Source organism: Ranitomeya variabilis, chromosome 4 (genome assembly GCF_051348905.1).
Source record: "Ranitomeya variabilis isolate aRanVar5 chromosome 4, aRanVar5.hap1, whole genome shotgun sequence".
NCBI lineage: Eukaryota > Metazoa > Chordata > Amphibia > Anura > Dendrobatidae > Ranitomeya > Ranitomeya variabilis.
The window spans coordinates 223,842,060-223,868,690 of NC_135235.1; the positions used below are offsets into that span (position 1 = coordinate 223,842,060).

The following is a 26,631-nucleotide window of genomic DNA, read 5'->3' on the forward strand; positions in this document are numbered from 1 at the left end:
TAGGAACAGTATTATAGTAGTTATATTATTGTACATAGGAGCAGTATTATAATAGTTATATTCTTGTACATAGGAGCAGTATTATAGTAGTTATATTCTTGTACATAGGAGCAGTATTATAGTAGTTATATTCTTGTACATAGGAGCAGTATTATAGTAGTTGTATCCTTGTACATAGGAGCAGTATTATAGTAGTTATATTCCTGTACATAGGAGCAGTATTATAATAGTTCTATTCTTAAACATAGGAGCAGTATTATAGTAGTTCTATTCTTGTACATAGGAGCAGTATTTTACTTGTTATATTCTTGTACATAGGAGCAATATTAATGTAGTTATATTCTTGTATATAGGGGCAGTATTATAGTAGTTATATTCTTGTCCATAGGGGCATCATTATAGTAGTTATATTCTTGTACATAGGAACAGTATTATAGTAGTTTTATTCTTGTACATAGGGGCAATATTATAGTAGTTGTATCCTTGTACATAGGAGCAGTATTATAGTAGTTCTATTCTTTTACATAGGAGCAGTATTATACTTGTTATATTCTTGTACATAGGAGCAATATTAATGTAGTTATATTCTTGTATATAGGGGCAGTATTATAGTAGTTATATTCTTGTCCATAGGGGCAGCATTCTAGTAGTTATATTCTTGTACATAGGAACAGTATTATAGTAGTTATATTCTTGTACATAGGAAAAGTATTATAGTAGTTATATTATTGCACATAGCAGTATTATAGTAGTTATATTCTTGTACATAGGAGCAGTATTATAGTAGTTATATTCTTGTACATAGGAGCAGTATTATAGTAGTTATATTCCAGTACAAAGGGGCAGTATTATAGTAGTTATATTCTTGTACATATGGGCAGTATTATAGTAGTTGTATCCTTGTACATAGGAGCAGTATTATAGTAGTTCTATTCCTTTACATAGTGGCAGTATTATAGTAGTTCTATTCTTGTATATAGGAGCTCTATTATAGTAGTTATATTCTTGTACATAGGAGCAGTATTATAATAGTTCTATTCTTAAACATAGGAGCAGTATTATAGTAGTTCTATTCTTGTACATAGGAGCAGTATTTTACTTGTTATATTCTTGTACATAGGAGCAATATTAATGTAGTTATATTCTTGTATATAGGGGCAGTATTATAGTAGTTATATTCTTGTCCATAGGGGCATCATTATAGTAGTTATATTCTTGTACATAGGAACAGTATTATAGTAGTTATATTCTTGTACATAGGAGCAGTACTATAGTAGTTATATTATTGTACATAGGAGCAGTATTATAGTAGTTATATTCCTGTACATAGGGGCAGTATTATAGTAGTTATATTCGTGTACATAGGAGCAGTATTATATTAGTCATATTCTTGTACATAGGGGCAGTATTATAGTAGTTATATTCTTGTATATAGGAGGCAGTATTATAGTAGTTATATTCTTGTATATAGGAGCAGTATTATAGTGGTTATATTTCTGTACATAGGGACAGTATTATAGTAGTTATATTCTTGTACATATGAGCAGTATTATAGTAGTTATATTCTTGTACATAGGGGCAGTATTATAGTTCTATTCTTGTACATAGGAGCAGTATTATAGTAGTTATATTCTTGTACATAGGAGCAGTATTATAGTAGTTCTATTCTTGTACATAGGAGCAGTATTATAGTAGTTCTATTCTTTTACGTAGGAGCAGTATTATACTTGTTATATTCTTGTACATAGGAGCAATATTAATGTAGTTATATTCTTGTATATAGGGGCAGTATTATAGCAGTTATATTCTTGTCCATAGGGGCAGCGTTATAGTAGTTATATTCTTGTACAGAGGAACAGTATTATAGTAGTTATATTCTTGTACATAGGAAAAGTATTATAGTAGTTATATTATTGCACATAGCAGTATTATAGTAGTTATATTCTTGTACATAGGAGCAGTATTATAGTAGTTATATTATTGTACATAGGAGCAGTATTATAGTAGTTATATTCCTGTACATAGGGGCAGTATTATAGTAGTTATATTCGTGTACATAGGAGCAGTATTATAGTAGTCATATTCTTGTACATAGGGGCATTATTATAGTAGTTATATTCTTTGTCATGGTTCCCAATGGCAAGGGAACGTAAGAAACATATAAATAACGAACGAGCTCTCGGGTGATGGAAACTCGAGTTGACCGTGAGCTAAATCTACCACACAACTAATAGTAGCCAGGGAGCATACCTACGGCTTCCTATATGCCACGCGCCAGCCGGAGGACTAACTACGCCTGGTAGAGGAAGAAACAGACCTGGCTTACCTCTAGGGAAATACCCCAAAAGATGATAGCAGCCCCCCACATGTAATAACGGTGAATTAAGAGGAAAAGACATACACAGTATGAAAGTAGATTTAGCAAAGAGAGGTCCACTTACTAGATAGCAGAAGGATACAAAAGAGGACTTCACGGTCAACTGAAAACCCTTTCAAAAACCATCCTGAAATTACTTTAAAACTCCTGTGTCAACTCATGACACAGGAGTGGCAATTTCAGCCCGCAAGAGCTTCCAGCTACAGAGAATTACAAAAACTGCAAACTGGACAAAAGGTACAAAACAAAAGGACAAAGTCCACTTAGCTGATCAGCAGACTAGTAGCAGGAACATGCAACCGAAGGCTCTGGTTACAATGATGACCGGCAAGGAAATGACTGGAGAGCAAGGCTAAATAGGAAACTCCCAAACGCTGATGGAAGCAGGTGAACAGAAGCAGCAAAGTGCAAACAAGTCACCAGTACCACCAGCAACCACCAGGGGAGCCCAAAAAGCGGATACACAACAGTACCCTCCCCTTAAGGAGGGGGCACCGAACCCTCACAAGAACCGCCAGGGCGATCTGGATGAGCCCTATGAAAGGCACGAACCAAATCCGAGGCATGAACATCAGAGGCAGTTACCCAAGAATTATCTTCCTGACCATAGCCCTTCCATTTAACCAGATATTGAAGTCTCCGTCTGGAAATACGGGAGTCCAAGATGTTTTCTACCACGTACCCCAATTCACCCTCCACCAGCACAGGAGCAGGAGGTTCAGTAGAAGGAACCACCGGTACCTCATATCTCCGCAACAACGACTGATGGAACACATTATGGATAGCGAAAGATGCCGGGAGGTCCAAACGAAAGGAAACAGGGTTAAGAATCTCCAAAATCCTATAAGGACCGATGAACCGAGGCTTAAATTTAGGAGAAGAAACCCTCATAGGGACAAAACGGGAAGACAACCACACCAAGTCCCCAACGCGAAGGTGGGGGCCAACACGACGACGGCGGTTAGCAAACTGCTGAGTCCTCTCCTGGGACAATTCCAAATTATCCACCACTTGTCCCCAAATCTGATGCAACCGATCCACTACCGCATCCACTCCAGGACAATCCGAAGATTCAACCTGACCAGATGAAAAACGCGGATGAAACCCTGAATTGCAAAAGAAAGGAGAAATCAAAGTGGCAGAACTAGCCCGATTATTAAGAGCAAACTCCGCCAACGGCAGAAAGGCAACCCAATCATCCTGATCCGCAGACACAAAACACCTCAAATAAGTCTCCAAAGTTTGATTAGTTCGTTCCGTCTGGCCATTGGTCTGAGGATGGAATGCAGACGAAAAAGACAAATCAATGCCCAACCTGGCACAGACTGCCCGCCAAAATCTAGACACGAACTGGGTACCCCTGTCAGAAACGATGTTTTCCGGAATACCATGCAAGCGAACCACATTTTGAAAAAACAGAGGGACCAACTCAGATGAGGAAGGCAACTTAGGCAATGGCACCAAATGAACCATTTTAGAAAAACGGTCACACACCACCCAGATGACAGACATCTTCTGAGAAACAGGGAGGTCCGAGATAAAGTCCATAGAGATGTGCGTCCAAGGCCTCTTCGGAATAGGCAAGGGCAACAACAACCCACTAGCCCTAGAACAACAAGGCTTGGCCCGAGCACACACATCGCAAGACTGCACAAAAACACGCACATCTCGAGACAAGGAAGGCCACCAGAAGGATCTAGCCACCAAATCTCTGGTGCCAAAAATTCCCAGATGACCTGCCAGAGTAGAAGAATGAACTTCCGAGATGACTCTAGTGGTCCACTCGTCAGGAACAAACAGTCTACCAGACGGACAACGATCAGGTCTATCCGCCTGAAATTCTTGCAAAGCACGTCACAAATCTGGAGAGACAGCAGACAAAACCACTCCATCCTTAAGGACACCAGCAGGTTCAGAATTCCCAGGAGAGTCAGGCTCAAAACTCCTAGAAAGAGCATCTGCCTTCACATTCCTAGAACCCGGTAAGTACGAGACCACAAAATTAAACCGGGAAAAGAACAACGACCAACGTGCCTGTCTAGGATTCAGGCGCCTGGCAGACTCCAAATAAATTAAATTCTTGTGATCAGTCAAAACTACCACCTGATGTCTGGCACCCTCAAGCCAATGACGCCACTCCTCAAATGCCCACTTCATGGCCAAAAGCTCCCGATTACCAACATCATAGTTTCGCTCGGCGGCCGAAAATTTTCGCGAAAAGAACGCACAAGGTCTCATCACCGAGCAGTCGGAACTTTTCTGCGACAAAACCGCCCCCGCTCCGATCTCGGAAGCATCGACCTCAACCTGAAAGGGAAGAGAAACATCAGGCTGGCGCAACACAGGGGCAGACAAAAAGCGGCGCTTAAGCTCCCGAAAGGCCTCCACGGCAGCAGGGGACCAATTGGCAACATCAGCACCCTTTTTAGTCAAATCCGTCAGAGGTTTAGCAACGCCAGAAAAACCAGCTATAAATCGACGATAAAAATTAGCAAAGCCCAAGAATTTCTGGAGACTCTTCAGAGAAGTAGGCTGCGTCCAGTCGTAAATAGCCCGAACCTTGACAGGGTCCATCTCAATAGAAGAAGGGGAAAAAATGTACCCCAAAAAGGAAATTTTTTGAACCCCAAAAACACACTTTGAACCCTTTACACACAAAGAATTCTCCCGCAAAACCTGAAAAACCCTCCTGACCTGCTGAACATGAGACTCCCAGTCATCAGAAAAAATCAAAATATCATCCAAGTAAACAATCAAAAATGTATCCAAATATTCACGGAAAATATCATGCATTAAGGACTGAAAGACCGAAGGAGCATTAGAAAGGCCGAAAGGCATTACCAAATACTCAAAATGGCCCTCAGGCGTATTAAATGCGGTTTTCCACTCATCCCCCTGCTTAATTCGCACCAAATTATACGCCCCACGAAGATCAATCTTAGAGAACCACTTGGCCCCCCTTATGCGAGCAAACAAATCAGTCAGCAAAGGCAATGGATACTGATATTTGACTGTAATTTTATTCAGGAGTCGATAATCAATACAAGGCCTCAGAGAGCCATCCTTTTTAGAGACAAAGAAAAAACCGGCTCCTAAAGGTGATGAAGAAGGACGAATATGTCCCTTTTCCAGGGACTCCTTAATATACTCGCGCATAGCATCATGTTCAGGTACAGATAGGTTAAACAAACGACCCTTTGGAAATTTACTGCCAGGAATCAGATCTATGGCGCAATCACAATCCCTGTGAGGAGGGAGTGAACCAATCTTAGGCTCTTCAAAAATATCACGATAATCAGACAAAAATGCCGGAATCTCAGATGGAATAGATGACGAAATGGACACCATAGGAGTGTCCCCATGAGCCCCCCGACATCCCCAGCTTAACACAGACATAGCTTTCCAGTCAAGGACTGGGTTATGAGACTGTAACCATGGTAATCCAAGCACCAAAACATCATGTAAATTGTACAACACAAGGAAACGAATCACCTCCTGATGGTCTGGAGTCATACGCATAGTCACTTGCGTCCAGAACTGTGGTTTATTACAAGCCAAAGGTGTAGAATCAATACCCTTCAGAGGTATAGGGACTTCCAGAGGCTCTAAATCAAACCCACAGCGCCTGGCAAAGGACCAGTCCATAAGACTTAGAGCGGCGCCAGAGTCCACATAGGCATCCACGGTAATAACTGATAATGAACAAATCAAGGTTACAGACAAAATAAATTTGGACTGTAAAGTGCCAATTGAAATGGACTTGTCAACCTTCCTAGTACGTTTAGAGCATGCCGATATAACATGAGCAGAATCACCACAATAGAAGCATAACCCATTTTTACGCCTATAATTCTGCCGCTCGCTTCTGGACATAACTCTGTCACATTGCATTTTCTCTGGCGTCTCTTCAGAAGATACCGCCAAATGGTGCACGGGTTTGCGCTCCCGCAAACGCCGATCAATCTGAATTGCCATTGTCATGGACTCATTCAGACCTGTAGGCGCAGGGAACCCGACCATAACATCTTTAACGGCATCAGAAAGACCCTCTCTGAAATTTGCCGCTAAGGCGCACTCATTCCAGTGAGTAAGCACAGACCATTTACGAAATTTTTGGCAGTATATCTCCGCTTCATCTTGCCCTTGAGATAGGGCTATCAAAGCTTTTTCAGCTTGAATCTCCAAATTAGGTTCCTCATAAAGCAACCCTAAAGCCAGGAAAAACGCATCCACATTGAGCAACGCAGGATCCCCTGGTGCCAATGAAAATGCCCAATTTTGAGGGTCACCTCGCAGCAAAGAGATTACAATCTTAACCTGCTGGACAGGATCTCCTGAGGAGTGAGGTCTGAGAGAAAGGAATAATTTACAATTATATTTGAAATTCAAAAACCGAGATCTATCTCCGGAAAACACCTCTGGTGTAGGGATTTTAGGTTCAGAAATAGGAGCATGTATAACAAAATCTTGTAAATTTTGAACCTTTGTAGCAAGATTATTTAAACCTGCAGCCAAACTCTGAGGATCCATCTTTAAACAGGTGAGCTCAGAGCCATTCAAGGATTATAAGGAGAGAAAGGCAAAGGCTGTAATTAGAGCTGAAATACAACTGATCCAACTATGGAGCAAGCATAGGGGAAAAAGAGGAAAAAAAAATTTACAGACTTCTTTTTTCTCTCCTTTCTTCTGCCAATAAGTTTAACACTGGCCGGTCATACTGTCATGGTTCCCAATGGCAAGGGAACGTAAGAAACATATAAATAACGAACGAGCTCTCGGGTGATGGAAACTCGAGTTGACCGTGAGCTAAATCTACCACACAGCTAATAGTAGCCAGGGAGCATACCTACGGCTTCCTATATGCCACGCGCCAGCCGGAGGACTAACTACGCCTGGTAGAGGAAGAAACAGACCTGGCTTACCTCTAGGGAAATACCCCAAAAGATGATAGCAGCCCCCCACATGTAATAACGGTGAATTAAGAGGAAAAGACATACACAGTATGAAAGTAGATTTAGCAAAGAGAGGTCCACTTACTAGATAGCAGAAGGATACAAAAGAGGACTTCACGGTCAACTGAAAACCCTTTCAAAAACCATCCTGAAATTACTTTAAAACTCCTGTGTCAACTCATGACACAGGAGTGGCAATTTCAGCCCGCAAGAGCTTCCAGCTACAGAGAATTACAAAAACTGCAAACTGGACAAAAGGTACAAAACAAAAGGACAAAGTCCACTTAGCTGATCAGCAGACTAGTAGCAGGAACATGCAACCGAAGGCTCTGGTTACAATGATGACCGGCAAGGAAATGACTGGAGAGCAAGGCTAAATAGGAAACTCCCAAACGCTGATGGAAGCAGGTGAACAGAAGCAGCAAAGTGCAAACAAGTCACCAGTACCACCAGCAACCACCAGGGGAGCCCAAAAAGCGGATACACAACAATTCTTGTATATAGGGGCAGTATTATAGTAGTTATATTCTTGTACATAGGGACAGTATTATAGTAGTTATATTCTTGTACATATGAGCAGTATTATAGTAGTTATATTCTTGTACATAGGGGCAGTATTATAGTAGTTCTATTCTTGTACATAGGAGCAGTATTATAGTAGTTATATTCTTGTACATAGGAGCAGTATTATCGTAGTTCTATTTTTGTACATAGGAGCAGTATTATAGTAGTTCTATTCTTTTACATAGGAGCGGTATTATACTTGTTATATTCTTGTACATAGGAGCAATATTAATGTAGTTATATTCTTGTATATAGGGGCAGTATTATAGTAGTTATATTCTTGTCCATAGGGGCAGCATTATAGTAGTTATATTCTTGTACATAGGAACAGTATTATAGTAGTTATATTCTTGTACATAGGAAAAGTATTATAGTAGTCATATTATTGCACATAGCAGTATTATAATAGTTATATTCTTGTACATAGGAGCAGTATTATAGTAGTTATATTCTTGTACATAGGAGCAGTATTATAGTAGTCATATTCTTGTACATAGGGGCAGTATTATAGTAGTTGTATCCTTGTACATAGGAGCAGTATTATAGTAGTTATATTCCTGTACATAGGGGCATTATTATAGTAGTTCTATTCTTGTACATAGGAGCAGTATCATAGTAGTTATATTCTTGTACATGGGAGCAGTATTATAATAGTTCTATTCTTAAACATAGGAGCAGTATTATAGTAGTTCTATTCTTGTACATAGGAGCAGTATTTTACTTGTTATATTCTTGTGCATAGGAGCAATATTAATGTAGTTATATTCTTGTATATAGGGGCAGTATTATAGTAGTTATATTCTTGTCCATAAGAGCAGCATTATAGTAGTTATATTCTTTATATTCTTGTACATAGGAGCAGTATTATAGTAGTTATATTCTTGTACATAGGAATAGTATTATAGTAGTTATATTATTGCACATAGGAGCAGTATTATAGTAGTTATATTCTTGTACATAGGAGCAGTATTATAGTAGTTATATTATTGTACATAGGAGCAGTATTATAGTAGTTATATTCCTGTACATAGGGGCAGTATTATAGTAGTTATATTCGTGTACATAGGAGCAGTATTATAGTAGTCATATTCTTGTACATAGGGGCAGTATTATAGTAGTTATATTCTTGTATATAGGAGACAGTATTATAGTAGTTATATTCTTGTATATAGGAGCAGTATTATAGTAGCTATATTCCTGTACATAGGGGCAGTATTATAGTAGTTATATTCGTGTACATAGGAGCAGTATTATAGTAGTCATATTCTTGTACATAGGGGCAGTATTATAGTAGTTATATTCTTGTATATAGGAGGCAGTATTATAGTAGTTATATTCTTGTACTTAGGGACAGTATTATAGTAGTTATATTCTTGTACATAGGAGCAGTATTATAGTAGTTATATTCTTGTACATAGGGGCAGTATTATAGTAGTTGTATCCTTGTACATAGGAGCAGTATTATAGTAGTTATATTCCTGTACATAGGGGCAGTATTATAGTAGTTATATTCTTGTACATAGGTGCAGTATTATAGTAGTTATATTCTTGCATATGGGGAGCAGTATTTTAGTAGTTATATTCTTGTACATAGGAGCAGTATTATAGTAGTTATATTCTTGTACATAGGGGCAGTATTATAGTAGTTATATTCTTGTACATAGGAGCAGTATTATAGTAGTTATATTCTTGTACATAGGGGGCAGTATTATAGTAGTTATATTCCTGTATATAGGAGCAGTATTATAGTAGTTATATTCTGGTACATAGGGGGCAGTATTATAGTAGTTATTTTCTTGTACATAGGAGCAGTATTATAGTAGTTATATTCTTGTACATAGGAGCAGTATTATAGTTGTTATATTCTTGTACATAGGGGCAGTATTGTAGTAGTTATATTCTTGTACATAGGGGCAGTATTATAGTAGTTATATTCCTGTACATAGGGGCAGTATTATAGTAGTTATATTCCTGTACATAGGGGCAGTATTATAGTAGTTATATTCTTGTACATAGCAGCAGTATGATAGTAGTTACAGTATATCCTTGCACAAACACAGCAGTATTATATTAATACCACAACATCAAGCCCCAATAAAATAAAAGAGCACACTAAACTGAACAATACTAGAACAACATAAGGAAAACACCAGTATACTGTGCCAATTTGTACTAAATAGCTTTTATTGAATATAAATACATTAAAATCACATAACAGGGTGACTACTAGAAAGAGCAGGGACAAAACTACGATAGATAAATAACCAAAGATCCAGTAAGGTGCCTGTATTATTACTAAATTTGCTAAAAATTAATGTCCCCAGTGCTAGCCACTAATAAGTATAGGGGCACAACAAAATGCCCTGCACAGTTGCTGGTAGCAGTGGAGAAAGAGAATAACAAACAGCACTTACATGAGATCATATAAAGTTTCCGTGATGTCCCTGCCGCCTCAACGCACGTTTCGCTTCTTCGTCAGGAGGCGTGCGTTGGGGAGGGGTGGACACGGTATTTAAAGCAAGGCCAGCCAATAGTAAACATACGTTACAGAGTTTTTTTGCGGCGCCACAGCTGATATGAAGCTGCCAGTAAGTAGTTTCCGGGATTGCCGTTGCGCGTGCGCAGCCGCCACCACCCGTCACTGAGACGCATGGATGCAGCGGCCGTGGAGCGCAAGCTAACACGGGCCGTCTGTTGACGGCGCATGCGCAAGTCTCCAAAGTGGCCGCCCATCCAAGCGTAAGAGAGTGGGGCAGCCGCGCACGCGCTGAATCCTTGGAAACACACTACGGAGACTGGGAACACAAAGAATAGCACCCAGAAGGATGCCTGTATATAAATATGTTATTGTAAGTGCCTTTACGTACTAAATGGAACATGTGAGTGAATAACAAATATTGTATTATACTTAAATAGTTAAAGTGCACAGTGCTGCGAAAAATACATATTACATACACTAACCAACACATACATTAATGATGAAAGTGCTGAAGAAAAGTTGTTAACAAATACCAATGAAGTAAAAATATATACAAAAAAATTATATAAGATAAAAAATGCTAGTGATGAATAGACATAGGCTTGTAAACGCTAAGTCGTGAAAACTCCAAAGTATTAAATACTATCGCGCTTAACAACAATACGCGGTTACTAATGCAAAAAGTGACAGTGCAACATAAGTACTAGATAAAAAGACACAAACATGAATACTATATAAAAGTGCCAATTGCATAAAAATTCTTGTGTCAAGTGTCCATAGTTTTCAGGCTTATTCAAAGATGTAGATAGCCATTGTAAACTGGCAGGCAATATGCATCTGTCCGCAGATTTCGGTGCAGGCGGTCCAACACTGTAATACTCCAATACCATGATAGATAAATTAAATTACTAAAAAGCTAGGATAAAAAAGAGACATTATTTAGTATAAAGAATTAAAAACAGTAATACACAAAACAAAACCCCCACCCTACCCAACAACACTGAAATAAAAGTACCAATTCAGAGAAAAGAACTAAACCCAAAATTCTCGTTGAGGCCTAACGGAGCCACCGTTTGGAGCCGGTAGATCCACCTACTCTCAATTTGCGCAAGTTTCTTGAATAGATCCCCACCTCTCTGTCCCATTGACACCTGATCGATGGCTTTCAGAACGAGTTTACTAGAGTCTGAATTATGAAATTCCCTAAAATGTTTAGGCAGAGTTTTTAGGGGTTCATCAGGACGCATCGTCTTAGACTTGTCGATGTCCCTTATGTGCTCCCTAACCCTAATCTTGAACTCTCTGGTAGTCATGCCAACATATATCTTCGCACATGGGCACTGGGCATAGTATATTACTCCTACTGATGAGCATGTTAATCTATGCCAAATCTTAAAGTTGCGTGTTCCTGTAGAATTACTAAACTCCTTTGACTTCACTAAATTTCTACATGCTTTGCACAATCCACAAGGAAAAAAGCCTTGTGGAGAGGCCTGATCAGTCAAATTCATTCTATTAGGGATAGGAGCATAATGGCTCTCAACCAAAAAATCCCGAAGATTCCTGCTTCTTTTTGCTGTCACAAGTGGCTTTGCTGGAATTATTTTGCGTAAAATGGGGTCCGTCTCTAATACCTTCCAGTGTTTTTTCAGGATGTTAGTCAGTTGATCCCACTGGTTGTTATATGTCGTTATTAATCGGACCTGTTGGGACTCACCATTTTGTCGTATTGAGGGCTTGTAGAGCAAATCATCCCTTGAGGCTTCTTTTGCCCTGTGATAGCCATGACGAATAGAGCGATGGCTATAGCCTCTTTCCCGAAATCTAGAGTACAGTTCCCTTGATTGTTTTTGAAAATCTTTTTCCGTAGAACATATCCGTTTGATTCTAAGGTGTTGGCCGATAGGTATCCCTCGGATTGTTGATTGAAGATGAGAAGACTGGGCGTGGAGCAAAGTATTGGTCGCTGTTGGTTTACGATACACGTCTGTGTTCAGAATACCTTCCTTTACCTGTATATCGACATCCAAGAAATTCAAATGACGACCATATTGATAAGTCAATTTGATGTTCATGCCGTTATCATTTAAATCATCCATCAGATGTCTAAGCTCACTCACAGAGCCCTCCCAGATAAACCATATGTCGTCAATATAACGAATCCAATGGTGTATCTTATCAATGTATTTGGGAGGGTTGCATTGGAATATGTCTCGTTCCCAAGCTCCAAGGAACAAGTTGGCATACGAGGGGGCACAAGTGGCCCCCATCGCAGTCCCCTGGAGCTGGAGATATACCTGATTATTGAATATAAAACAGTTATGTTTCAATATAAATTCCAACAGGTTGATAATGAAGTCAACCAAAGATTTATCCAAATTGCTGGATCTGAGAAACCAGGATGTTGCCTTTAATCCATCATCATGTTTTATTGATGTATATAAGCTTTCTACATCGGCCGTTACCATGATCATGTTCTCCTGAAGCACAAGGCCATCAAAATGACCCAAGGCCGAGGTAGTATCTCTAATATATGATGGTAAGGATGATACTAACGGTTTTAAATAGAAGTCAATCACTTGGCATGCAACCTCACAGGGGCCCCCAATCCCTGACACTATGGGTCTCCCAGGGGGATCCATACTGTTCTTATGAATCTTCGGGATTAAGTAGAACGTAGGCATACGTGGTTTTACTTTTATAATGGCTTCCATCATTTTTTTAGGAATAACATTTTCCTCAAATGCTTTGATGACAATAGCTGATAGTTCATCATGAAATCTTTCAACAGGATTGAAAAATAATTTTCTATAACAGCTTTTGTCAGATAGTAATTTATATGCCTGTTTCTCATAGAGCGTATTGGGCCATATCACCAGATTTCCGCCCTTGTCGGCGGGTTTGAAAGACACGTCCGACCAGGACTGCATTTCCTTGATTGCTGCCATAATCTCTTTATTGGAACGATCCCCATGTGTTCTCCCCAGGCTTTCTATCTCAGATGTAACCAATTTTACAAAAATTTCCACCGCAGGGCAGGAATTTAGACTGGGAAAATTTTTTGATTTAGCATATAGGTGTGTAGGAAAATTACTTACCGTACTCAAGTGTTCACCTTCAGCAAGGGATTCTAATATAGCCAGAACCTCCTGATCATCCATTTGAACACAGGGGGTTTGTGTATCTGATTTCTCAAAAAACCGTTTCAATATAAGCTTCCTCGCAAATAAATGTACGTCTTTTATGGCTGTGAAGACATCTAGGGGGGCACCAGGAGAAAAAGTTAACCCTTTTTCAAGAATACTTACTTGTAAGTCAGTAAGTGTATGGGTAGACAGATTCAATACCTTAGATTGGTCATTTCTCTTGCGGTAGGGGTGGAAAAAATTCCTATTGCTTCCATTTCCGCCGGACCTTGTCTTCATTGTCCTGTGGTTAGAATTGTCCATACCCGAGTTTGAAGATGTGTTACTCGCTGCTGAGGATAGTGATGAATTGGAGGGATTTCTCAGTAGAGGTTTTTCATGCTGTGATGTTTTCCGTTGCCAACGATAGATTTTTTGAGTCTCATAATCATTTATATCCCTCTGATATTTTTTCAATTTCGTTGCACTTATGTCTCGTTCCCATTTTCCTAGGTCAACATCAAGCTCTTTGAAGAAAGGTTCCAACAAATCTGACTTAAAATTCTGATTCATATAGGTCTGAGATAGACCAATCTGAACATCAATCTCTTCCAACAGTCTGCTATTTTTATCATTAATAATCTGCATAAAGGAAAGGGAACATATTGAAGCTGTCTCCTCCCATCTTTTTACTAGGGTATCATCATCCAAAGGGAAAGTAGGGAACAATTGGATCCGTAAGCCTCTGGGTACGATCTTTTGTTTCATGTAGTTCTCTATAGATGTCTTAGTCCACCATAATTTAGTTTTTTTATGGACAAGATTTTTATATTTATTAGTAGTTTCCTTAAAATCTGAATTGGTATCACTAAAATTCAAAGTAGCACCCTGTTTAAATAAATCAAAGGCTTTATTTTGCCACGACAATTCTCTAGCCTTTAAATCCATATTAAATTTGTAGGGGTTATATCTGTTAAAAAACAGAACACTGATCAAAACCACAACATCAAGCCCCAATAAAATAAAAGAGCACACTAAACTGAACAATACTAGAACAACATAAGGAAAACACCAGTATACTGTGCCAATTTGTACTAAATAGCTTTTATTGAATATAAATACCGTATTTTCCGGCGTATAAGACGACTTTTTAACCCCCGAAAATCTTCTTAAAAGTCGGGGGTCGTCTTATACGCCGGGAATCGACTTGTACGCCGGTGTATATGGTGGGTGGGGAGGGGGAGTGATCCTGATGACGAGGGGGCGTCTCACAGGAAAGTGAGTAATCCCCATTACCTTATCCTAGCGGTGCAGCGTGGGGGTGTCAGTGCTGGGAGCGGCGGCGGCTGCTGTGTTCTGGTGCGGCGGCTCCTCTTCTGTGTGGGGCCTCTGTGCTGTGAGGTGGCGGCGGCAGCGGCGTATCTTTATCCAGTTGGGGCTCCTCCGGCATCTCCTTAGCCCTGGAGGCCCCGCCGCAACTCCATCGGTGCAATGTGGTGGCCTCCGGGAAAATGGCCGCTGCTCAGATTCAGATCTCGTGTCCCGAGATTTCGGGACGAGATCTGAATCTGAGCAGCGGCCATTTTCCCGGAGGCCACCGCATCGCACCTATTGAGCTGCCTCCGGGAAAATGGCCGCTGCATTGCACTCATGGAGTTGCGGCGGGGCCTCCAGGGCTAAGGAGATGCCGGAGGAGCCCCAACTGGATAAACATATGCCGCCGCCACCGCCACCGCCACCGCACAGCACAGAGGCCCCACACAGAAGAGGAGCCGCCGCACCAGAGCACAGCAGCCGCCGCCGCCACTCCCAGCACTGAGACCCCCACGCTGCACCGCTACGATAAGGTAATGGGGGATACTCACTTTCCTGTGAGACGCCCCCTCGTCATCAGGATCACTCCCCCCCCCCCCCCCCCCCAAAAGGCACATATTCACCGGCCCTATAAGACGACATAGGGTGTATAAGAAGACCCCCGACTTTTAAGAAGATTTTATATTTTAACTGGTAAAGTTGGGGGGTCGACTTATACGCCCAGTCGTCTTATACGCCGGAAAATACGGTACATTAAAATCACATAACAGGGTGACTACTAGAAAGAGCAGGGACAAAACTACGATAGATAAATAACCAAAGATCCAGTAAGGTGCCTGTATTATTACTAAATTTGCTAAAAATTAATGTCCCCAGTGCTAGCCACTAATAAGTATAGGGGCACAACAAAATGCCCTGCACAGTTGCTGGTAGCAGTGGAGAAAGAGAATAACAAACAGCACTTACATGAGATCATATAAAGTTTCCGTGATGTCCCTGCCGCCTCAACGCACGTTTCGCTTCTTCGTCAGGAGGCGTGCGTTGGGGAGGGGTGGACACGGTATTTAAAGCAAGGCCAGCCAATAGTAAACATACGTTACAGAGTTTTTTTGCGGCGCCACAGCTGATATGAAGCTGCCAGTAAGTAGTTTCCGGGATTGCCGTTGCGCGTGCGCAGCCGCCACCACCCGTCACTGAGACGCATGGATGCAGCGGCCGTGGAGCGCAAGCTAACACGGGCCGTCTGTTGACGGCGCATGCGCAAGTCTCCAAAGTGGCCGCCCATCCAAGCGTAAGAGAGTGGGGCAGCCGCGCACGCGCTGAATCCTTGGAAACACACTACGGAGACTGGGAACACAAAGAATAGCACCCAGAAGGATGCCTGTATATAAATATGTTATTGTAAGTGCCTTTACGTACTAAATGGAACATGTGAGTGAATAACAAATATTGTATTATACTTAAATAGTTAAAGTGCACAGTGCTGCGAAAAATACATATTACATACACTAACCAACACATACATTAATGATGAAAGTGCTGAAGAAAAGTTGTTAACAAATACCAATGAAGTAAAAATATATACAAAAAAATTATATAAGATAAAAAATGCTAGTGATGAATAGACATAGGCTTGTAAACGCTAAGTCGTGAAAACTCCAAAGTATTAAATACTATCGCGCTTAACAACAATACGCGGTTACTAATGCAAAAAGTGACAGTGCAACATAAGTACTAGATAAAAAGACACAAACATGAATACTATATAAAAGTGCCAATTGCATAAAAATTCTTGTGTCAAGTGTCCATAGTTTTCAGGCTTATTCAAAGATGTAGATAGCCATTGTAAACTGGCAGGCAATATGCATCTGTCCGCAGATTTCGGTGCAGGCGGTCCAACACTGTAATACTCCAATACCATGATAGATAAATTAAATTACTAAAAAGCTAGGATAAAAAAGAGACATTATTTAGTATAAAGAATTAAAAACAGTAATACACAAAACAAAACCCCCACCCTACCCAACAACACTGAAATAAAAGTACCAATTCAGAGAAAAGAACTAAACCCAAAATTCTCGTTGAGGCCTAACGGAGCCACCGTTTGGAGCCGGTAGATCCACCTACTCTCAATTTGCGCAAGTTTCTTGAATAGATCCCCACCTCTCTGTCCCATTGACACCTGATCGATGGCTTTCAGAACGAGTTTACTAGAGTCTGAATTATGAAATTCCCTAAAATGTTTAGGCAGAGTTTTTAGGGGTTCATCAGGACGCATCGTCTTAGACTTGTCGATGTCCCTTATGTGCTCCCTAACCCTAATCTTGAACTCTCTGGTAGTCATGCCAACATATATCTTCGCACATGGGCACTGGGCATAGTATATTACTCCTACTGATGAGCATGTTAATCTATGCCAAATCTTAAAGTTGCGTGTTCCTGTAGAATTACTAAACTCCTTTGACTTCACTAAATTTCTACATGCTTTGCACAATCCACAAGGAAAAAAGCCTTGTGGAGAGGCCTGATCAGTCAAATTCATTCTATTAGGGATAGGAGCATAATGGCTCTCAACCAAAAAATCCCGAAGATTCCTGCTTCTTTTTGCTGTCACAAGTGGCTTTGCTGGAATTATTTTGCGTAAAATGGGGTCCGTCTCTAATACCTTCCAGTGTTTTTTCAGGATGTTAGTCAGTTGATCCCACTGGTTGTTATATGTCGTTATTAATCGGACCTGTTGGGACTCACCATTTTGTCGTATTGAGGGCTTGTAGAGCAAATCATCCCTTGAGGCTTCTTTTGCCCTGTGATAGCCATGACGAATAGACCGATGGCTATAGCCTCTTTCCCGAAATCTAGAGTACAGTTCCCTTGATTGTTTTTGAAAATCTTTTTCCGTAGAACATATCCGTTTGATTCTAAGGTGTTGGCCGATAGGTATCCCTCGGATTGTTGATTGAAGATGAGAAGACTGGGCGTGGAGCAAAGTATTGGTCGCTGTTGGTTTACGATACACGTCTGTGTTCAGAATACCTTCCTTTACCTGTATATCGACATCCAAGAAATTCAAATGACGACCATATTGATAAGTCAATTTGATGTTCATGCCGTTATCATTTAAATCATCCATCAGATGTCTAAGCTCACTCACAGAGCCCTCCCAGATAAACCATATGTCGTCAATATAACGAATCCAATGGTGTATCTTATCAATGTATTTGGGAGGGTTGCATTGGAATATGTCTCGTTCCCAAGCTCCAAGGAACAAGTTGGCATACGAGGGGGCACAAGTGGCCCCCATCGCAGTCCCCTGGAGCTGGAGATATACCTGATTATTGAATATAAAACAGTTATGTTTCAATATAAATTCCAACAGGTTGATAATGAAGTCAACCAAAGATTTATCCAAATTGCTGGATCTGAGAAACCAGGATGTTGCCTTTAATCCATCATCATGTTTTATTGATGTATATAAGCTTTCTACATCGGCCGTTACCATGATCATGTTCTCCTGAAGCACAAGGCCATCAAAATGACCCAAGGCCGAGGTAGTATCTCTAATATATGATGGTAAGGATGATACTAACGGTTTTAAATAGAAGTCAATCACTTGGCATGCAACCTCACAGGGGCCCCCAATCCCTGACACTATGGGTCTCCCAGGGGGATCCATACTGTTCTTATGAATCTTCGGGATTAAGTAGAACGTAGGCATACGTGGTTTTACTTTTATAATGGCTTCCATCATTTTTTTAGGAATAACATTTTCCTCAAATGCTTTGATGACAATAGCTGATAGTTCATCATGAAATCTTTCAACAGGATTGAAAAATAATTTTCTATAACAGCTTTTGTCAGATAGTAATTTATATGCCTGTTTCTCATAGAGCGTATTGGGCCATATCACCAGATTTCCGCCCTTGTCGGCGGGTTTGAAAGACACGTCCGACCAGGACTGCATTTCCTTGATTGCTGCCATAATCTCTTTATTGGAACGATCCCCATGTGTTCTCCCCAGGCTTTCTATCTCAGATGTAACCAATTTTACAAAAATTTCCACCGCAGGGCAGGAATTTAGACTGGGAAAATTTTTTGATTTAGCATATAGGTGTGTAGGAAAATTACTTACCGTACTCAAGTGTTCACCTTCAGCAAGGGATTCTAATATAGCCAGAACCTCCTGATCATCCATTTGAACACAGGGGGTTTGTGTATCTGATTTCTCAAAAAACCGTTTCAATATAAGCTTCCTCGCAAATAAATGTACGTCTTTTATGGCTGTGAAGACATCTAGGGGGGCACCAGGAGAAAAAGTTAACCCTTTTTCAAGAATACTTACTTGTAAGTCAGTAAGTGTATGGGTAGACAGATTCAATACCTTAGATTGGTCATTTCTCTTGCGGTAGGGGTGGAAAAAATTCCTATTGCTTCCATTTCCGCCGGACCTTGTCTTCATTGTCCTGTGGTTAGAATTGTCCATACCCGAGTTTGAAGATGTGTTACTCGCTGCTGAGGATAGTGATGAATTGGAGGGATTTCTCAGTAGAGGTTTTTCATGCTGTGATGTTTTCCGTTGCCAACGATAGATTTTTTGAGTCTCATAATCATTTATATCCCTCTGATATTTTTTCAATTTCGTTGCACTTATGTCTCGTTCCCATTTTCCTAGGTCAACATCAAGCTCTTTGAAGAAAGGTTCCAACAAATCTGACTTAAAATTCTGATTCATATAGGTCTGAGATAGACCAATCTGAACATCAATCTCTTCCAACAGTCTGCTATTTTTATCATTAATAATCTGCATAAAGGAAAGGGAACATATTGAAGCTGTCTCCTCCCATCTTTTTACTAGGGTATCATCATCCAAAGGGAAAGTAGGGAACAATTGGATCCGTAAGCCTCTGGGTACGATCTTTTGTTTCATGTAGTTCTCTATAGATGTCTTAGTCCACCATAATTTAGTTTTTTTATGGACAAGATTTTTATATTTATTAGTAGTTTCCTTAAAATCTGAATTGGTATCACTAAAATTCAAAGTAGCACCCTGTTTAAATAAATCAAAGGCTTTATTTTGCCACGACAATTCTCTAGCCTTTAAATCCATATTAAATTTGTAGGGGTTATATCTGTTAAAAAACAGAACACTGATCAAAACCACAACATCAAGCCCCAATAAAATAAAAGAGCACACTAAACTGAACAATACTAGAACAACATAAGGAAAACACCAGTATACTGTGCCAATTTGTACTAAATAGCTTTTATTGAATATAAATACATTAAAATCACATAACAGGGTGACTACTAGAAAGAGCAGGGACAAAACTACGATAGATAAATAACCAAAGATCCAGTAAGGTGCCTGTATTATTACTAAATTTGCTAAAAATTAATGTCCCCAGTGCTAGCCACTAATAAGTATAGGGGCACAACAAAATGCCCTGCACAGTTGCTGGTAGCAGTGGAGAAAGAGAATAACAAACAGCACTTACATGAGATCATATAAAGTTTCCGTGATGTCCCTGCCGCCTCAACGCACGTTTCGCTTCTTCGTCAGGAGGCGTGCGTTGGGGAGGGGTGGACACGGTATTTAAAGCAAGGCCAGCCAATAGTAAACATACGTTACAGAGTTTTTTTGCGGCGCCACAGCTGATATGAAGCTGCCAGTAAGTAGTTTCCGGGATTGCCGTTGCGCGTGCGCAGCCGCCACCACCCGTCACTGAGACGCATGGATGCAGCGGCCGTGGAGCGCAAGCTAACACGGGCCGTCTGTTGACGGCGCATGCGCAAGTCTCCAAAGTGGCCGCCCATCCAAGCGTAAGAGAGTGGGGCAGCCGCGCACGCGCTGAATCCTTGGAAACACACTACGGAGACTGGGAACACAAAGAATAGCACCCAGAAGGATGCCTGTATATAAATATGTTATTGTAAGTGCCTTTACGTACTAAATGGAACATGTGAGTGAATAACAAATATTGTATTATACTTAAATAGTTAAAGTGCACAGTGCTGCGAAAAATACATATTACATACACTAACCAACACATACATTAATGATGAAAGTGCTGAAGAAAAGTTGTTAACAAATACCAATGAAGTAAAAATATATACAAAAAAATTATATAAGATAAAAAATGCTAGTGATGAATAGACATAGGCTTGTAAACGCTAAGTCGTGAAAACTCCAAAGTATTAAATACTATCGCGCTTAACAACAATACGCGGTTACTAATGCAAAAAGTGACAGTGCAACATAACCTAGTAACCGCGTATTGTTGTTAAGCGCGATAGTATTTAATACTTTGGAGTTTTCACGACTTAGCACTGTGCACTTTAACTATTTAAGTATAATACATGCGCAACGGCAATCCCGGAAACTACTTACTGGCAGCTTCATATCAGCTGTGGCGCCGCAAAAAAACTCTGTAACGTATGTTTACTATTGGCTGGCCTTGCTTTAAATACCGTGTCCACCCCTCCCCAACGCACGCCTCCTGACGAAGAAGCGAAACGTGCGTTGAGGCGGCAGGGACATCACGGAAACTTTATATGATCTCATGTAAGTGCTGTTTGTTATTCTCTTTCTCCACTGCTACCAGCAACTGTGCAGGGCATTTTGTTGTGCCCCTATACTTATTAGTGGCTAGCACTGGGGACATTAATTTTTAGCAAATTTAGTAATAATACAGGCACCTTACTGGATCTTTGGTTATTTATCTATCGTAGTTTTGTCCCTGCTCTTTCTAGTAGTCACCCTGTTATGTGATTTTAATGTATTTATATTCAATAAAAGCTATTTAGTACAAATTGGCACAGTATACTGGTGTTTTCCTTATGTTGTTCTAGTATTATATTAATATAGTAAATTATAATCTCAGTAATGTTCACTTGTAATTTATAATGTCCAAAAACAAAATCTTGACCCAAATCCTGAAAGTCTGCTCACCATTAACACCTCTGGCCCAATCACCGAGGTCACACAGGTCACAGGTCCCCGTTTGCTACGCCAGGGGCACTTCATACATAATGGAGGAGTTGGGTTAACCACCTGGCCACTTCCATCTTAATGTTTCCTTATTTACTCTCTTCTTTGTAGGATGTTGGATATAAAGAATCTGCTGATGTTTCTGTGAATCCTCGAAGTGACATCTCTAAGGTAAACGTGGGATGTTCGGGGAACAAATATCTTTTTATGGCTCTCTCTGTCTGATGTTAGGATGTGAAGAGATGCGGACTATTCATCCAGACCATATTTAAGGTGACAATGAGATCAGAATTTATCATATCTGAAATCATTCTTTGTGAAAAGATTCGGTATGTTGTTCTTGTAACGATCTTTTTTTTGTACCATTCCATAAAATAATATCTAACGTATTTAGGTTTTCGCAGTGATCTGTAGAGGGCAGCACCACGGACTGTTCTTATACAGAGGCATCTTATGTCAAAGTTGCCGAGAAATGCAATACAGTCATATAATTGTAAGTGAAAGGGTTTTATGCATTAAAGATGTTCAAAGATAAAGATAGATAGCGATGAGGAACATGATTGATGAAAGATACGGTAGATAGAAATATGTAAGTGTGATATGTAATCAGTGCTTTGCGCACTTACTTTTTTGCACTTTAAATAAATAAATAAAATAAAATGGGGTTCCCTCGTAATTTTACTAACCAGCAGGAGTGCCTACGGCTGGGGGCTGATGTTAATATTCCGGGAAGGGGCCAATACCCGTAAAGGTTCCCGGACTATTAATATCAGCTCACAGCTGTTTACTTAACCTTTACTGGTTATTAAATAATAAAGTTGTAGCATACATTTTACACACATAGAGAGAAATTAAAGTACATCAGAGAAGATGCAAAAATAAGTATCCCATGTGTGCATGCTAGGACTAAATAGGGACAACTGCAAACCAGATATCCTAAACACCAGAAAAGCGCATTTAGTAGATCCCATAAAATATCACTTTTATTAAATTACATAATAAAAACGAAATACATAGAAACAGGTACAGTGGAAACGATGGGGACAGTGGAGCACTATGTGGCAGTACACATAACACACATAGGTCTAAAAGGTACCACCCACTGCATGAGGAAGGAGCCATTCTGTGCTCCGAAACGCGCGTCGGGGTGGGCTTTGGGTCCCTCACTGCTGCACATACCAGGTACCATTCGGTTACTCTAGTGCATTATTTTGGTAATGGCTAGTTCTTAGTGACTCTACTTATATCTGCATACTTATTTCATCATACTTATGGTTTGTCAGTCAAAGTATACTACTTTACGGTATGTTTATGCAGTGGGTGGTACCTTTTAGCCCTATGTGTGTTATGTGTACTGCCACATAGTGCTCCACTGTCCCCATCATTTACACTGTACCTGTTTCTATGTATTTGGTTTTTATTATGTAATTTAATAAAAGTGATATTTTATGTGATCTACTAACTGCGCTTTTGTGGTGTTTACTTTACTGGTTATTGTAGAGTAGAACCTCTCAAAAAAATCATGTGAGGTCCCCTCTATATTTATTAACCAGCAAAGAGACGCCGGCTGATAGTAATAGCCAAGGAAGAGGAAATGGATATTGGCTCCCTCCCAGATTAAGAACATCAGCTCTCAGCTACCCCAGAAATGGCACATCCACTAGATGCAGCAGTTCTGGCACTTAGCATCTGGTTTTCGCACTTGCCCTGGTGCGGTGGCAAGTGGGGTAATAGTTGTGTGGTTAATGTCAGCTGTTTTATGGCCGCTGACATCAAGTGCAGGGGTTATCAATGGAGAGGCGTTTATAAGGCACCCTCATTACTAACTCTATTGTCAAATGTAATAAAGACACATATAAAGTCCTTAATTGAAATAAACACACAGAGTCCTTTATTTGAAATAAATAGTCCCGTCCCTCTTATGCCCACTTATTCCACAAAAATTAAAGAGCAAAGTTATATTCACTTTTCCACCGATAATCCATTGATGGCCATGTCCCTTGATGATCCAGATGGTTTGGTGAGTAGTCACATTAATGGTGCAACCGCTCTCCACGCTAGCCAAAGCATGCTGAGCTGAGTGTGAGAAGTGCTGCCTGTGACCGGCGGTAACACCAATGACGTCACCACCGGTCACATGCAGCCATGTTCTCACACTCAACTCAGTGTCATCCGGCTGGCATGGAGAGCAGTTGTGTGTCTTTATTACATTTGACTATGGAGATAGTAATGGGGGTGTCTTATAAACTCCTCTCCACTACTTATCCCTGGGTTTTCCACTGTACCAGGGCAAGTGGGAAGAGTGGAGGCTAATCGTCAGAATTGGAGCTTTTTATGGATGTGCCATTTCTGTTGGGGCTGAATGCTGATGTTCTTAGTCTGAGAGGGGGCCAATATCCATGGCCCCTTCCTAGGCTATTAATATCAGCTTTCAGCTGTCTGCATAGCCTTTGCTGGTTAGTAAATATAGAGGGGACCCCGCATCATTTTTTGGGGGGGTCTCCTCTACAATAACAAGTAAGGGGCTAAACAAACAGCTGTGAACTAATATTAATAGCCTGGGAACCTTTAGGGCTAAAGGCCCTTTCCCAGAATACTAACATCAGACCCCAGCAGTTGCCTTTCCCTCAGCTGGTTAGGAAAATCATGGGAGATCTCATGCAATATTTTTTATTATTTATTTAATTTGCGCAATAGACAGATGGCGGCCACGGCCGCTGACTAAAACTGTTATCACACTTTCCTGATCTCGCAGAGGTTTGTCTGGCTTGAACCAAGATAAGCAGCTCACACAAAGACCTATAAAGTGCATCACAACAGACTACTTCAGACATCTAATACAAAGTGAATGTTATCGATGTATAATTATTACTGGTAAGTGCTGTATTAATGATATTGTATTCTATTGTCTTAGCCAGGATAGGCAGCTCTCACAGTTAGTATGGTTGAATATTTTGGGAAAACCAGGCAGCCAGTATTAGATCTTTAAATGTAATCTGTCAGCAGGTTTTTGCTATCTTAGAGCAGGATAATGTAGGGGCAGAGAGCTTGATTCCAGGGATTTATCACTTGCTCAGCAGTTTACTGTAGTTTTCAGTTGAATCATTGATTATCACGGCAGGACTAGGTGTCACATGCCAGGCAGTCCAGCTGATCTGTGTAACCTCGCCTGCACCACTGATTGGTATCTTGTTGACAATATACATTGTACACAGGAGTGTGGGCGGGGTTATACAGAGCTCAGCATTCCGAGCTCTTCTAAAGGAAACAGGGATTCTATCAAAACTGCACCAAGCAGCCCAGTAAGTGACACATCATTGGAATCAGGGTCTCTGCCCCTACGTTATGCTGCTCTCAGATTTCATGGCAAACATCTACTGAAAGATTCCTTTTTAGAAGGGCTTATATATAGCATAGTGCCAATAAAGTCTATAGATAGACAAACCCTTTAAGGACAAACATGCCCAAAATATCTCAATGTCCTGACTAGGAAAGCTTCATGATGAACCACATAGCTGAGTTGAGCATTGCAAACAGGAAAGCAGCAATGGCCCAGCTATTTACTAGTGATTGGTAGTAATCATAGAGGCCCCCAACGATCGGACAATGGCGGATACGCCACCAATATTTATCCTTATAATTATCTCTATGTGATATCAGACTCCATCTCGCCGAGCCCTCGTTATGTTGTCTTTTACATCATGAGATGAGCAAGATGAGATATTTTGGCTGGAGAGCCATATGCAAATAGATCTGGGTTTCCTGGCACTGGAGATCGGACTCTTGTTTGTATACTTGCCGCATGCAGAATTACATATCAGTGGAGCGGTGTTAACTAAATGTCAATGAAACCTACAGATCTGTGTTAGCATCTGTTAAGCAATGTCACGTAGCCAAGTCCTGTTGGCAAGCATTAGGCAATGAACAGGTATATACGGTTTGGAGGATATTTAGCAGGTTACAGCTGAAGGTAAATCTAATCAGGATGGAGCCGCACCGCTCAAAACAGATAAAAATCTTCATTAAAGCGCAAACGATGAAACTTTAGGGGAATATCACAGAGAAATGCAGAAGCGGCAATGGGCGGCAGATCCCAAACGGAGCAGCGGCACGTGCAGCCATCATCCAAAAAAATGTGGAACGTAAGGTCTCCTTTCTGGGGATCAGTGGGGGTCACAACAATGTAATGTGTTGATGACCGTGTGAGCCAGCAGCTCTGACCGGCGGTGAAAAGGTTACCGCCAATCAGGCATTGGCTGATGAGAGTACTACTCTCATCAGCCTACACCTGGTCTCCCTTTTAGCAGCAAGAGCAGGTAAAGCTGATGAGAATATTCCCCAGTCGGCGCCTGTCCATAGTAATAAAATGTCAGTGAGATAATTAGTGCAGTGCGTGTGTAGCTTACTGTACATTAATTTATTGAATACAAGAAAAGAAAAAATTACGTAGGTTCCATTCTTTTCTTTATAACCAGTGCAAGTAAAGCTGACAGCTGCAGGCTGCAACCTCCAGCTGTCAGCTTTATCTTGACTGGTTATCTAAAACAGAGGGGTCCCCATGCAGCTTTTTTAATTATTTAAATAAATAATTAAAAAAATGTCGTGGGGTCCCCACCTCATATTTGATAACCAGCCAAGCTAAAGCAGACAGCTGGTGTCTGGAATTCACAGACTAGTAAGGAGCCATGGATATTGGCCTTCCCCAGTCTAAAAATAGCAGCCCACAGCCACCCCAGCAAAGGCACTTTGCTCGTCTTTCCCCACTTGCCCTAGTGCAAAGGCAAGGGGGTAATAGTTTTGGGGTTGATGTCAGCTATTTTATGTCCGCTGACATC

At 40.6% G+C, this 26,631-nt stretch overlaps 1 long non-coding RNA gene across 1 annotated transcript in view; it reads left to right on the forward strand.

Moving 5' to 3' along the window:
• The window catches only part of LOC143768688 (uncharacterized), a 97,613-nt gene that overhangs the window by 15,634 nt on the left and 55,348 nt on the right, over nt 1–26,631 (forward strand). Inside the window, exon 3 of the long non-coding RNA XR_013213992.1 lies at nt 21,908–21,967. This is a non-coding gene — a long non-coding RNA (uncharacterized LOC143768688). The remainder of the gene's footprint in view (nt 1–21,907; nt 21,968–26,631) is intronic.